Below are 14,663 nucleotides of genomic sequence, written 5' to 3'. Positions count from 1 at the left end.
TTTTTGGTCCGTTTTTGAATTCCTAATTGTGAGTCTCAGCTCCGTCAAGGATAGCTGTACGTCCTGGAGCAACAAACCCCTGGAACGGCCGTCCCTGTGAGCTTCCAGCACAAGCTCACCAACCCTTAGGGCTCCGAAAAAGGCAATAGAAAAAGCCGCAGAAAAAAGGCGAGACTCATACGCTGACCAGCAAAGCTTCCTCAATTCCTTGCGCATCTTACATAGTAGGTCAAAGGAGATCGGGTGCCTAGCGGCTGGTTGAGAAGGACAAATCCTACCCCACCCTTCCAGGGCCTTGCGCACCACAAACTTCGCGCAAGGATCCTTGTCGAATAGAGATTTACAGAAAAAGGCAATGGCGGCTGCCTGGATCCGTATAGTCTTGGCTGCACGTCCCAAGTGGAACAGGTGCGCCAGATATTTTAGCACCTGTGATGAGGAAGGAGAAGCCCTCATCTCCTCCCCTACCGACTGATATGTAAAGGCCAGAAAATCAGTCCACGCCTTGGTGTACGACCTGAGGGTAGAAGAGGAAACAGAAGCAGCTACTCCCTGAAAAACTAATTCCTGCCAAGGTTCCAGAGATGATCCGGGAAATATTCCGGACGTAACCGAGCCTCTGGAACCAGGAGTCTGAACCGCTCCATCTGAAAACGGGACAGAGCATCAGCAATTTCGTTAGACACTCCAGGAATAAAACGTGCAGAAAACACTATATTATGTCTTAAACAATGCAATACAAAAGCACGCAAAAGGGCCGACACCCTAGGAGAGCGGGACGACAGCTTGGCCAGTACGTTCACCACTGCCAGGTTATCGGTCCAGAAGCAAACGCGCCGGTCCCTGAACTCATCGACCCACAAGTGTACTGCCACTGCAATAGGAAAGAACTCAAGAAAAGTTAGGTCGCGCGTAATGTCTTTCCCTTGCCAATCCAGTGGCCAACGCATGGCGCACCATCTGCCCTTCCAGTATAGACCAAAACCTTGGGAGCCTGCAGCATCTGATTGCACCTGAAAGTCGTTATGCAAGTTCAACGTGTCTTGCCATAACGACACTCCATTGAATTCCTCCAAGAATTCAAGCCAGATGCTGAGATCAGCCCGCACTTCCCTAGATAATCGAACTCGATGATGTGGAGCCTGCAAACCCACGGTAAGCCGGGCCAGGCGAGAACAAAAGGGGCGTCCAGGGGCAACCACCCTGCACGCGAAATTCAAGTGACCCAACAGCGATTGGATCTGCCTAAGGGACACCTTCTCCAAAGGGATCACTTCCTCTATAACCGTCCTCAAAGCAACCAGCTTATCCATTGGCAAGCTGGAAGTTTGGGACACCGTATCCAATAGGATACCCAGATAGGTGAGTTGGGTTGCAGGACCCTCCGTTTTGTCCGCTGCCAGCGGAACCCCAAGTTCCTGCATAAGGTCAGCAAAGGCATGCATCAATACCGAACAATTGCCGGATTCACTGTCTGAGGCCAATAAAAAATCATCCAAATAATGAGTGACCCCGCCCTGCCCTGTTTTTTGCTTGATGGCCCACTCCAAAAAGGTACTAAAAGATTCAAAGGCGGCACATGCTATCGAGCAACCCATAGGCATGGCCTTGTCAAAATAATATTTACCCTCGAACCGAAAACCTAGAAGCCAGAAATCCTCCGGGTGAATTGGCAATAATCGAAAAGCCGATTCGATATCGCATTTTGCCAACAAAGCAGCCCGTCCAAATTTCCGAATCATCTTAATAGCATAATCAAGAGAGGCATACTTTACTGAGCAAAGTTCCTGAGGGATCACGTCATTGACTGAGGAACCCTTAGGATGCGATAGATTATGAATTAAACGAAATTCGCCAGGGGCCTTCTTTGGCACAATATCCAATGGAGAGATGTGTAAATTATGAAAAGGCGGGGCACAAAATGGGCCCGCCATCCGATGCATGGACACCTCCTTTGCAATCTTTTTCCGGGCGATTTCTGGTAATTCACGAACCGACTTTTGATTAGGAGGATTCCGTGCCACGGGAGGCATGGCTACCGGAATCCGAAAACCCACAGAAAAACCATCTCTTAAGTAATTTGCCGCATCCCTATTGGGGTAAGATTGCAGCCAACGTTTAAGAGCCGGCAATCGTACAGGGGTGCGCGCCAATGATGTCAACGCACTATTTTGCTGCTCCTGAGGTTGAGAGGAGGGAGGGGGCTGATTTGGGGGGTTGCTGAGAACCCCCTCTGCCTCCACGAAAGGGCCGCCTACCACCAAAGCAAGAGGAAGCAGGATGCGATCCATTACATTTCTCGCAACTGTGCGCAAATCTACAAGCTGGACGCTGGCAAGAACCCTTATTAAAATCCCAGCATAACAAACGACGGCCAGATCTAAAAGCCGAAAACTTCGGCCTCTGTTGCTCCGGCACTTTTTTATCTATAAGTGGAGCTACATGAGTAGTCCACACATCTAGATCCTTTCGATCCCAGCGGGCAGAGGGGATCTTGGCAGCTCGGCGTCTGAAATTCTCATCATACTTGATCGCAGCCTTCTCTCCGGCATTGGAAAATGCGGAGCGCACAATGGATAGATATACTATCAGATGGAGAGACCTCCGTGGATAGGCTGCCACTACGACACCAGCAAAGACCTGGAAACAGTCTAACCAATGCTCGAAAGACCTGACCACTGCAGAGGCCCCTGTGCGTTTTTTGGAAGAAGAACTTTCTTTTTCCTGTTCCTCTGAAGGTGGGAGCAGCTTGAATATATCTACATAGCGGCCATTCAAAATTCTGGACCGCATTTTTGATGACAAATGCGAACCCGGTATGATGTCCCTAGCAGAGTTGGTTGACACTTTAACGTCAGGAACCAACACGCCATCTTTACAATCCAATACCGCTCCATATTGCGCCCTATGAGTGTTGGACCTTCTCTCCCAAGCCCACCTTGGAAGCCCGGAAACCGATTCACCGAAACCCCAGTAAAGTTGCATGTACGTACCCTCATCGTCAGAACTAGACGAAGACGTACTAGAATGAGAGGAAGAAGTGTCATCCCTTTTCCTCTTGGCGCGCTTCCGAGATGACCTCTTTTGGCGACGTTTTCCTCCCAAAGACTTCCTGGCAGGTACTGGGAGACTATCTTCAACGGACGACTCAGATTCGGGCTCCAGCTGAGACGGAACTGAAACAGACTGCACAGAGACAGCACGTGAGATGCCAGAACCCGAGGCCACCGCATCCAGATGCCGAGCGGACACCCGCCTGCGAGTCGACTCTGCCGAAGGGGCACTTAAACCTGAGGTCCTCCTAGTGGAGCGGCCTGACCTCCGAGGTTGACCCCGGCCTGCAGGTAAGACAGGGGACTGGGATGACTGGGGGTTCGCGATCAAACCCCCGGATGAAGACCCATCTGCCCCATCTTCACTAGATGAAGGTGAAGCCGGAGACGACGCCAGTGCAGCAGGAAGCTGCCCTCGAGACGTGGACGGCTGGGTGGAGCAACGCTGCAAGACACCATCCATTTCAGCTGCGAAGCGAGAAAGTGCTGCAGGGTCACCAGCCATGGTTGCCACCAATGATTGTACCCGCCCCACTGGTTGGCCTGCAGACGGTGAGCAGAGCGCCTGGGATGGGCCTCTAATCGGCCGTTTTGCAACGGTGGCTGGGCCGGAACGATTGGCGACCTTCTTCGGAGCCATACCTGCTAGCCGGAGATAAATCAACAATTAACTTTCACAAAGCACTACTACCAATAATTAGCTGTCGAGCTTCCCAAGCCAATCCAAAGGTCCTATCTTTCTGTGCCAACAATGCCTTTATTTATTTATTTATTTATTTATTATTTATTTATTTATTTTATATATATTTTAATCTGTTTTATTTTATTCTATTTTATTTATTTATTTATTTATTGAGTTGTTTATTCTGGCTTTCCAAATATTTATTTAATTATTTGTTGCAAAATAAACACTACAATAAATAGTACAGACTATCCACTGGTCAAATCAACAGATACTTGAAGCAAACAACAATATAGTTAACTTGAGGGTGCAGTAGCCACTTTCGGCCAGCAGAGGTCGGGCCAGGCCAATGCCTCAGGTAGTAGATGCAATACCTGGCCGAACCACCGGGGGGAGCGCTGTTGCCGAGGCGCAATAACCGGCCTCGGCCACTAGAGGGCCAGCCACAGCCTAGGCAAGCGGCAAGCAGGCTACCAGGCACCACAAGCGTCCAAAATGGCGGGCGCGATCACTTGCCAAATCCCACCGGCAAGGCCCCAGCCGCGTGGGAAATTCCCAGCGCCCCGCGCCGGCCCACGCACGCTGCCGCCAGCCCGCGCACGCCGCCGCCAGGCAGGAGGCTGCGCAGCTACTAAAGCGGGCCAGCCGGAGGCCAAGCGGCAGGGTCGGCTTCTGCGCTACCGCAAACTAGGCCCCAATGCCGCCGCGGGAAGGACCGGAGGCCTACGCAAGGGGAGACCGCCACCCGCCCGGGAAAACAGGTACGTGCTGCCGCGATCCGGCGGGGACGAGCACCCACGGAGGCGCTTCGCGGCCCCGACCTTAAGGGGGGTGGGAAGGGCTGTCGCGGCCTGGGCAGAGGAACTAGGCCTCACTGCGTATTAAAGCCCCCCGGCCCGACAGCGCGTTGCAGGCCCCGCACAAACACCCACTTCCAAAGGGGGGGGAGGACGGGATCAACCGCCGCGGCAAGCAGGCCGAAGAAGCGAAGCCACCCCGGCTCCCCGGGAGGGGAGCGGCCTGGATAAGGATGGGCCGGGGAAGCTAGGCTTTTTTATACAATATATAAATAAGTAAGTATATTTAAATTAAAACGATAGCTATCTAATATAGTTGAAAAGAATCAATGGAATAAGGGGAACGAGAGAGAGGGAAAAGGAGGATTGAGGGTAAAATATAGAGGAATAAAGGGAGGAGGCTTAAGAAAGAGGGAAAATGAGGGTAGATCTAAGAATTAGCTGAAATACAACCGACTCCCGACTTGGACTGCTCCGTGATCCGTTGCAGAAGCCGAGAGGACGCTCTAGTGCTAGGCGTCCTACATTTATAACCTCTGCCCCCTCCTCCAAAATTTTTGCAACATCCAAAATCCCCAGCAACTCAAATTAACCCCTTACTGGCTTGGATTCCCATATCTACCCAGCAACGACAGGGTGGCTTATATTTTCCCAACCGCAACACGTGCTCTCATTTTTTAAAGGAGAACACGATTTGCACTGGAGTGCTTTCAAACTTCTAGGTTGGCAGGAGCTGGGACCCTTTCAGACAGGATGGGACCTCACCCCGTCGGACAGAACAAGGGTTACCTAGGCCCCCACCCCCAATTTTATTAATGTTGTCACCCTTGCTTCGGGTTTGTTTTATGGGAAGTGATTCATAAACAAAATAAGTAACAAATAAATAAGAAAATAAGAGGTGTGTTTCTCTATATTCCTCCAGTTCATCTGTTTTTGAGGTATAATGACCTGCAGTAGGGGCATCCTTGCTCTCACCAGATATTTAAATTGTGCACTGATATTTAAAAGAAGGTTCTGTGTGTGTATACATACTCAGCGTTTTGACTTCCTTATTATCCCACCTTCAACATACTCTGGAGAGAACACAGTGGGGCTTAATTCTCACAGAAGTGAGATTGGACTACACTACTTCATATTGCAAATGAGAATTCACATGACTGGATGCTCCTCATCTCCAGCTGAGGGGAATGGAGGTGTTCAAAGATTTGACTGGGGGTGGGGTGCTACCCCCCCAAAAAACATGTGCCACATTAGGCAATTGCTTCATACTGCCCTGGTACAACATGTTTGCCACCTCAGAACTAGGATAGTAGATCCTGGGATAGGGGATACAACTAGTCCTCTACTGATACTTCAAAAATATGTTGTAATTTGTTACTCACCTTGAGACTTGGGAGTTTAAAATCTAATCAATCAATGATTGGATGGGTACATTTTTTTTGTTCCTCTGAACCAATTGGTTCCCAATGCTATATGGCTATTGCCTTCCTGTCCAGAAAATGGTCATTCAATGGGACTTAGTCACAATTAACTTTTGCAGTAGCGTGCCTGTTGACTCATTTCATATTTCAGGAAAGAGTTGGTGCCAGCATGCAAAACTCCTCCCGGCTACCCCATGCAGTTCCCATGCAATCCCCACAGCTCCAGGGTTCTGACATTCTACTTCTGAGGGACTCTGGGAAATATACCTTCATATTCAGGCTAGTCCTACAGTTCAATTCATCTCTGCAAATTCCATAATACATAGTGAACGAGAGCTGTAGACACAGAAAGGGAGGCGATATGAAAGGGAGGGAGGAACCCATTCATTAACAAAGACTGAAGTACCACAGGCTGCCATGCATTTGGCTGGGTTGTTAATGCACACATTTGCAGAATCTATGTGATCAACAAAAGGCAGGAGTTGCGCAAAAGACCTTTGGCACAGAAGCCGCAGCTGAATGTGTGAAGGTCATACATAGAGCTTGCCATCATGACCTCACCATCAAGACTGCCTCACCCTGGCACTTTAATGGGACATGTGGTTTTCTGCTGAAGAGTGTTGTGTTGTGCTGAGCAAAGTACGTACTACTATCGGATACAATCAATTGCCATCATCATCTTTAAACATGTTAGTTACTTGTTACACATGAAAGGTTTTGAAAGAACTTTTAGCATTTTTAAGAGCATGGTGTGTGAGTGCAGGTGTGGGGGTGTGGGGGGGTGGGTGTAAGCTTTGGCAGCACAATTTACAGCCAGCAACATCATTGCTGTCCATCAAAAGCCTGAAAAAAGAAGTACATTTTTATCTGCTGCCAAAATGATGTAGGCAGGGGCCCCAGGCAAACTCGATTCCCACCCAAGCAGTATCAGTGGGTCAAATATTTGGTGATTTCAGAGATCCCTGGTATTTTCCTTAAGTCAATGATTTATGTCAAAACAGTATTTTTGAGAGTTTTAAAAGAATGGTTTTTTCCCACTCTTCCTCTGCCAGTTTAATTATTTTTCAGATTTCCCTGTGATAAGTTTTGTGGCTCCAGTGCCCTAGCACAGTTAAAAGTGGTTTGCACCGTTAATCATTTCATTGACACGAAGAGAGCTTGATTTTTTTTATATATATAAAAGGATAAAAATCTAATACCGGATTATGCAAAAGTATTATTGACATAAGCAGGAGGGTATTAAAAAGTAGAAGAATTTAAATTAAAAACAGAGGGGTAAGAATTGTGTGCAGTCAGCTCACAGCAATAGTTCCCTTAATCCGTCTGTAGTGTTGATAGCAGGGCAGAACAGTATTCCACGTCTCTGCATCTGCTGCCTTCTATTGATGTTAAGAATGCAAAACAGAGAGCTGTTTCTGACTTAGAAGAATATATATTAGATCACACCAACCCTCTTGAGTTAGGACAGTGACTAAACACATCATTGCCATTTATATTATTAATCAGTGTTGGAATATGTTTGTCCACCTACAGTTTGCCTTTCTAGCATACTACATAAGAGCAATGTTTATACCATTTGTCTACCTTGATGAAGAAAGACTTAACCTCCATAGAAAATGGGGAGGTGGGGTTTCTGTCACCTCCAGTAGGTTTAGTTGCTAAAGGTTGTAAGCCGGGGTGGGGAGCCTGATCAGTCATTGGACCAGTGCTGGCCCACCCATGAAGGAAGGTGAGTCAACTGCCTCAGATGGCAAAATCCACAGGGACAACAGATCCGGCCTCCAAGGAATGCATCAGCCATTGGCAAATGCAGTGCTTATAGCTGACCCAGGTCCTAAGTCTCTGGCTTCCAAGGAGATAAATCCTTGTCAGCTTTTTCCCCCCATGATGTATCCTGTTTTGCTGCGTATGAGACACCTATAAAGTATTGTCAGTTACTCCTTCTGCCCAAATCAAAAAATAGTTTCAACGGTTGGATACTTTTGTTTACCTGCCCCCCCCCCCAAATATCCTTCACTTTAAAGTACATTGAGTATTTGGTTTAGGGAGAGAACTGAACTTTTACATTTAATGCTGTCATTTAAAAAAAAAAACTTGTAAAACAAACACAGAGCTTAAAAATATCTGAAAACACCCTGCTGTACTGATACAAGTAGGTCAATTGGTTTACTCACGAAAATATTTCCAGCAAATTCACAAGGATGGAGTAAGCTTGCTGGCATGGTGTCAAAGTCATCGCTAAATTATAGACAACCACCCTCAGAACGCAGAAGTCACAATGAAATATCCCATTTTTAGAAAGAATAATATTGCCCCCTTCTGGTTGTGATAATCAAATATGGACATTCAAATTGATAGTATGTAATATGACTATTAATGTGATAATTATAGTCTGCATTGTTATACTAGTCCTCCACATAATGTGATGGTTAGACTCTGAAAGTAAAAGAATATATCCTAATTTGTATTTCTCTCTATAGAACAATAAATGTCAGAATATCACTTTAAAGGGATTGTTGTATTAAATTTGAGTCTAAAGATAGATTCGTTTTTGCAACTTTTTATTAAAGCAGCAGCAGCAGTCAGATGAAGCAACGGAACTGAACAGGATTTTTCAAATGATGAATATGAGCATAATCTCAGTGTTCTGGAGGAAAATAGAATAGCACCCTACTGAAATTGCTAGTTTCTCTGCATAGAATATGCAACACAGCTCTAGCAAAGCAAACAAGATTCAAATACGGTAAAGATTCATGTCCGCCCACTGAATAGACCACTAAGGGTCCAACATTATTTGTGAAGCAGAACCACTGAAATCAACAGACTTGAGTTACTTTTCCATTGATATCAAGGGATCTGTTCCAAGGCTGGCCCAGGACATTTTGCTGCTTGAGGCATAACACCACCAGCTCCCTGCAGCCACTGCTACAGTCCCGCCCCTGCTACTGCCAACATCTTTCTCACAGCCCTACCACCATGCTGAAGGAGCTGGGGGGGTTAAAAGGAAGCTTCAGGGGAGCAGATGGTAGCCAGCAGTAGAGGGCAGCAGAGGAGGAGGCTGCAGCAATGGCGTCAGACAACAGGAAGCAGTAACCCACCCACCCCACTCACACATGAAAACAAAGATCACCACAGCCAATCACAAACAAACAACCACACCTTAGGCCAACCCCAACCTCTCTCACCACCAAAGGAACACAAGTTAATAGCAGAGAACTGCACAAGCGACGCTGACACAAAACCACCCATATATTAAGTATAATAGAAACATCAACACTTGACCCCACCCATGTTTTTCCCCCCTTTCCCCCTCTTCTTCCTAATGTCTCAACAAATGAAACTGATCTGTAAAAAATGTTACTTGGAGAAAAAAGAAAGAGAGAGAGACATTGCACATACTTTTGTAAACCAAGAAAATATTTAATAAAAATACAATAAGAAAAAGAAACAGGAAGCAGTAACCAGCACATTCATTGGAGGGTGGATCTGCTGTCTGAGGTGACTGCCTCACCTTGCCTTATGGGCGGGCTGGCCCTAATCAACTCCAAGCATATGTGCCAATTTGAGCAGAAGATTGGGGGTGATTATGCATGCATTGATGCACATGTGACACTGGGATGAGGCAGAGGGCAGAGCTGAACACAGTGGTGGTGTGGCTTCAGTGGCAGGCAGCTCCTTCTCATGGGCACCCAGATTCCACTGCCGCCAGCCCAGGGCTGCTTCCCCACTCCTTCCCCTCCACAGCAGGGTGCCAAGCGCAACAAAACAAAGAGCGGTCTGGGCAAAGGCTCCACACAGACCACTCTTCGTTTTGTGGTGCTCTGATCCCACTTGAGCATGGGACCTGGAGGGCAAACGGGGCTTCTTGCATCCAGACTGTTCAAGCCCTTTCCAGCCAACTTTGCTTTGCCTCACAGCTTCAGTCTTAGCACGGGGTACTGCAAGGCAGGTTTCAGAAGAGGGAGGGAGGCAGAAGTGTGTGGTTTAGGTGGGACGCGAGGGGCAGGGTGCGATGGGCCCTGAAGCTGTGAGGCAGAGCAAAATGGGGTGGGAATGGCTTGGCTGAGCTGGGTGCAACAGCCCCGATTCCAATGGCAACAAAACAAAGAGTGGTCTGGGTGAAGACTCAACACAATCTGCCCCTTGCATCTGCCCGCATGACACACTTCTACACTTCCCTCCCCCCCCCCTCTCCTGCCATGGAGGAGAAGGAGGGGGGAGCAGCCCTGGACTCATTGCAGCAACCTTAACATGGAGGAGGGGTTATGCCCCATAATAATATTATTGGGGGCACGCAAAGGATCCAAGCCCCCTAGAGTTGGCACCTATGAAATCCACCCCTGATTGTCCTCAACATGCAGGGAGAAGGGAAATTTGCCTCTTAGAGTTGGTCCCTATGACTCAAGTATGACTTCCAAGTAAGAGAGGCTACAGACTGTACCCTTAGTTGGCTATCACCTCAGATGCCATAATACAAGGTACTTTCTGATCTGGAAAGATCACACTTTATTAAATGAGTGCAGCTGATAACAAAGGCTGTCATTTTACGCAATATCTGTTGACAAGGGTGATGATAGACTTGTGTTAGAAATGAGTTATCTAGAGACTGAGGGGTGGGGAGAGACTGAGAAGGGGCTGTACACAGGGACGGGCAAATTCATCATTTTCTCTTGCTTTCAGTTCTCCAAATTTCCACACCAGTTTGCATTTTATATTTTAAAAGCGCTCATGAAAATTCATACGTATTTTACTTCTCATATACACATTTTTGTATGCCTTGTTCCCTGATTTACACATTTCTGCGAAGCATTTTCCCCTATTATAATGCACGTCTGCATGTTATTTCCACCAATAAATGCATTTTTAAGCACCCTTTACCCTGGCAAAGATATTTTTTTGTAAACATTACTTTGCTGGGGAACAGGATTGCAAAACTTGGAGAAGTTTGAATTTTGAAAGGTGGTTGTGTTTCAGTTTGCATATTGTTTTTAGAGGGTGTGGGTTAGGTAAGTTTGTCTTCAAATGATTCAAATTTATCCCCTATTCCTAGTTAGCTATACAGAAAAACTGCTACTACAACTCTTAAAAGGTATTGTTCCAAACATGTACCAGATGCCATGGGATGTAATGGGGAGGGATGTAAGGAATAAACAAGGCTTTGGAAAGCTACATGTGCAAAATTAGCTCATGCTCTGTGTCAGCTGTGGATGAAAGTGCCATAACTTTCCACTAGCTTTCTAATGAAAAGTAATGATCTCATATAGTAATTTAGTATAACATCTCTCAGCCAACATACTGATGAGCTTAAGAATTTCAGCCCTATCATGATACCTCTGACGTGACATAAGGAGCAGGATGTGGAAGTTGTACCTTTCTGTAGCAAATAAGGAATTAGTCATTTGGTAAAAGCCTTGGGACAAATGGCTGTGTCTTACCGTTATCAAACATTTTCCGACAGTTCTTGCTGTAGAACACATAGCTGTTTTTCCACCTGGAAGAATGTGATAAGTTCAATTTATTCTTTTAATTACCATTCATTGTGATGCCAAAGGAAGTGCTTCAAAATTCTTGCGACCCCTACTAAGCCATGCGATTTTTCCCAGTTGACCAGCATGATGAAATTTGTTAGGAGGCATCTTCTATATAAATTCTGTTTGGCCATTTTGTGTCTAAGAAAACCTATTTTCGTATATCTTAGGGACATGTTTGCAGGTTCTGGTGGGGATTATGCTTCTCTAATGCCACAAACCTAAATGCGTTTACTGTACTTGGAATTTATGTTCCATGGAAATCTTAATGTACTTTGGATCAAAGCTTATGCTCTGTTTTTCATCAGCTGCTATGCTATGAGTGATTCACACAACTGAGGGACTACATGCACAGTCTCAGCACAGCTCAAATTACCATAGGAGGCAAAAATATACCTATGGGATAGAGGGAGCAATTTATACTAAGCCTTAAAACGAATAGGACAGTGAGGGAAGGTGTTAGAACTAGCAGAAGCATTCAAGAAGCAATCGTAATAATGTCTAGAAAAGGATGAGTAGCAAGGACAGAAGATTTCATACTACAGGAAAGTGGTAAGATGCTTACAGTTTGCCATTTTGTTCAGCAGAATATAGGATTCTGGGGAGGACATCATCCAGCACTCATCTTAATCTGGTGTGGAAGGGCAAATAGTCGTTGCCAGTGGTATCACTGCTCCTGAGCATCTAACCTATGAACATGAGTGACTTATTGGAAGGCACAAACAGAGAAAACGCCAGGGCCATTCATTACTAAGGGATGCTTGAGTAACCACCAGCCAGCAAGGTCAGCTGAGAGTTAGTGATCTATCAGTCAGAATACTTAACAGCAGAGACACTGTCTGGCACTGCCAGCAACATTATCAAGAATCAGATGATAATAATAATAAAAAATAATAATTTTTTATTTATACCCCACCTTTCCCGGTTCAGAAATCTGGGCTCAGCGCGGCTAACAACAAATTTAAAACACTTAATTATAATACAATATAGAAGCAGCATAAAGTACAGTATAAAAGCATGAATAACATTAAAATTCAAAGTCCAAAAACTAATTTGAGGGAAATCCATCCAATAAACATTAGATAGTCGCCAGGTAGATAGCCAAGTGTTGGACAACCGGGAGGAGGTTACTAGACTAGGAGATGGCCCGTAGTATTCTTGGACTAAAAGCTTCCAAGGATCTATCAAGAGTTTTTTTGTAATAAACCTGCTGCCATGCTCTTCCTGGTGAACTCTGAACCTGACCATGCTCAGGGTAAGGATTCCTTCTCTTAAATAGTGTTTTCCCAGGGTGTAGCTTCTGTCGCATTCTGACAGCTTCTAGGAGCCACAGGTGAGAGCTGAGTGCAGGGTGGGGTCCAAAGGTGGACAAACTGCCCCAGAAGGAGCACAATGTGTCCCCCCAACCAGAGGTACTACCCCTCCCCCTAACACCCCATACATCCCACTGTTTATTTCACCATATGTGTCTGGTGCGCTATGCACTGGTAATGTAAACAGAAATCCTGATTTATGGCAATGAAATTCTGTTTGAAAGGATAGAAGCCACTTCCCATACTAGAGAGTCTAAACACCTAACATGAGATGCTATTATTTGTGATAACAGTCCCATCTGCTGGGAAATATGAGAGCTCTTGTAAGTCATGACTCAAGACATTTCTGCAAAAAGATTTGCTGCAGCAGCAAAGACATTTCCAGATTCAGACAAAAAGTAGAGCAGTGGCGGAGGGGGGGTAGTGATTTGTCCAAAAGAGAGTCAGATAATTAAATGCAGCCCATCCCCAGGCTCTAAAGCATGCTGGCATCCTCCCAAATACTCAATTCAGCTTGCAGACCCCTCTGTGATAGCATTTGCAAAAAATAGTAACTCTAATTTGCAATAAATTAACTAAGGGGACTGGAGGCAGCCGGCAAAGGGAAGGCTGCCACTGTTCGTGGTGTCAAAATAGGAAGGGAGGCTTTTTCTAATGTGACAGTTTCAGCTGCAAAGAGATGAGCATGCTGTCACATTGCCCAGCAGGAGTCAAGAGCAGAGTACTACTGATGCTGTGTGGCTGGCAATCAAGTGGTGAGTAGCCAAGAGAACGTTACGGTCAGGATGATCCCATTACACCATACGGTCTAAATTCTATTTCTCGGAACACAGAGCTGTCATTGCATCAGGAAAAATCTGCATTACAGCTGCTTCCTTTACATCTGCTGTTGCCCTGTTTTAGCTGTGACACACACCGGCATTCAAGCAGAGCTCATCTGGAGTACTCCATTCACCATGCTTCACAGAGGATATTGATAAGCTGGGAAAGGACCAAGAAAGAGCGGCAGTGGTAAGAGAAGGCCTAGAAGATAAAATGTAATGTTGCATACCACCTCAATCTCCAAGCGCTGCAAGATTCCAGGGGTTCCAGGCAGTTACCCAGGGTCTGAGTTTCCTTTTGGAAATGAGGGACAGTAGAGACTGTGGTGTCTTTAAGATATATGGTTTATTTATACATATATACAATGTAAAAAGGCAAAGGACCCCTGAATGGTCAAGTCCAGTTGAATTCGACTATGGGGTGCGGCACTCATCTCCGCTTTCAGGCCGAGAGAGCCAGAGTTTTTCAGCAAACAGCTTTTCCAGGTCATGTGGCCAGCATGACTAACCTGCTTCTGGCACAATGGAACACCATGATGAGTGCCAGAGCTCACGGAAACACTGTTTATCTTCCCACTGGAGTGGTACCTATTTATCTATTCACGTTGGTATGCTTTCAAACTGCTAGGTTGGCAGGAGCTGGGACAGAGCAAAGGGAGCTCACTCTGTCACGTAGATTTGAACTGCCGACCATACGATCGGCAAGCCCAAGAGGCTCAGTGGTTTAGACCACAATGCCACCCGCATCCCTATGAGCCTATGATGGAGGTGTTCACAGCATTAATACCACAGCCTTGGATTCAAGCAGAAATCAAGCATTGCTCAGACCCTCTCTCCAGCTTGCTGCTTTGCTTATGGCCCACATTTACTGCAACACAGCTCTACCTTTTTGTATTTCTAATGAATAGACAGTTGAGGGAGGAGGATCACCCATTTGGCCTTTGGCAGAGAACCACACCCTTTGTTCCCTTAACGACCAATACTTACAGGGCCTTTACCAGGATGCCCTGGCCGTTCCAATGATTAGAAGGGGAGCCCTGGCATTAGA

Source organism: Podarcis bocagei (genome assembly GCF_964188305.1).
Source record: "Podarcis bocagei genome assembly, chromosome: 11".
NCBI lineage: Eukaryota > Metazoa > Chordata > Lepidosauria > Squamata > Lacertidae > Podarcis > Podarcis bocagei.
The sequence above is the reverse complement of the archived record's forward strand: the minus strand, read 5'-3'. Positions refer to the sequence as shown.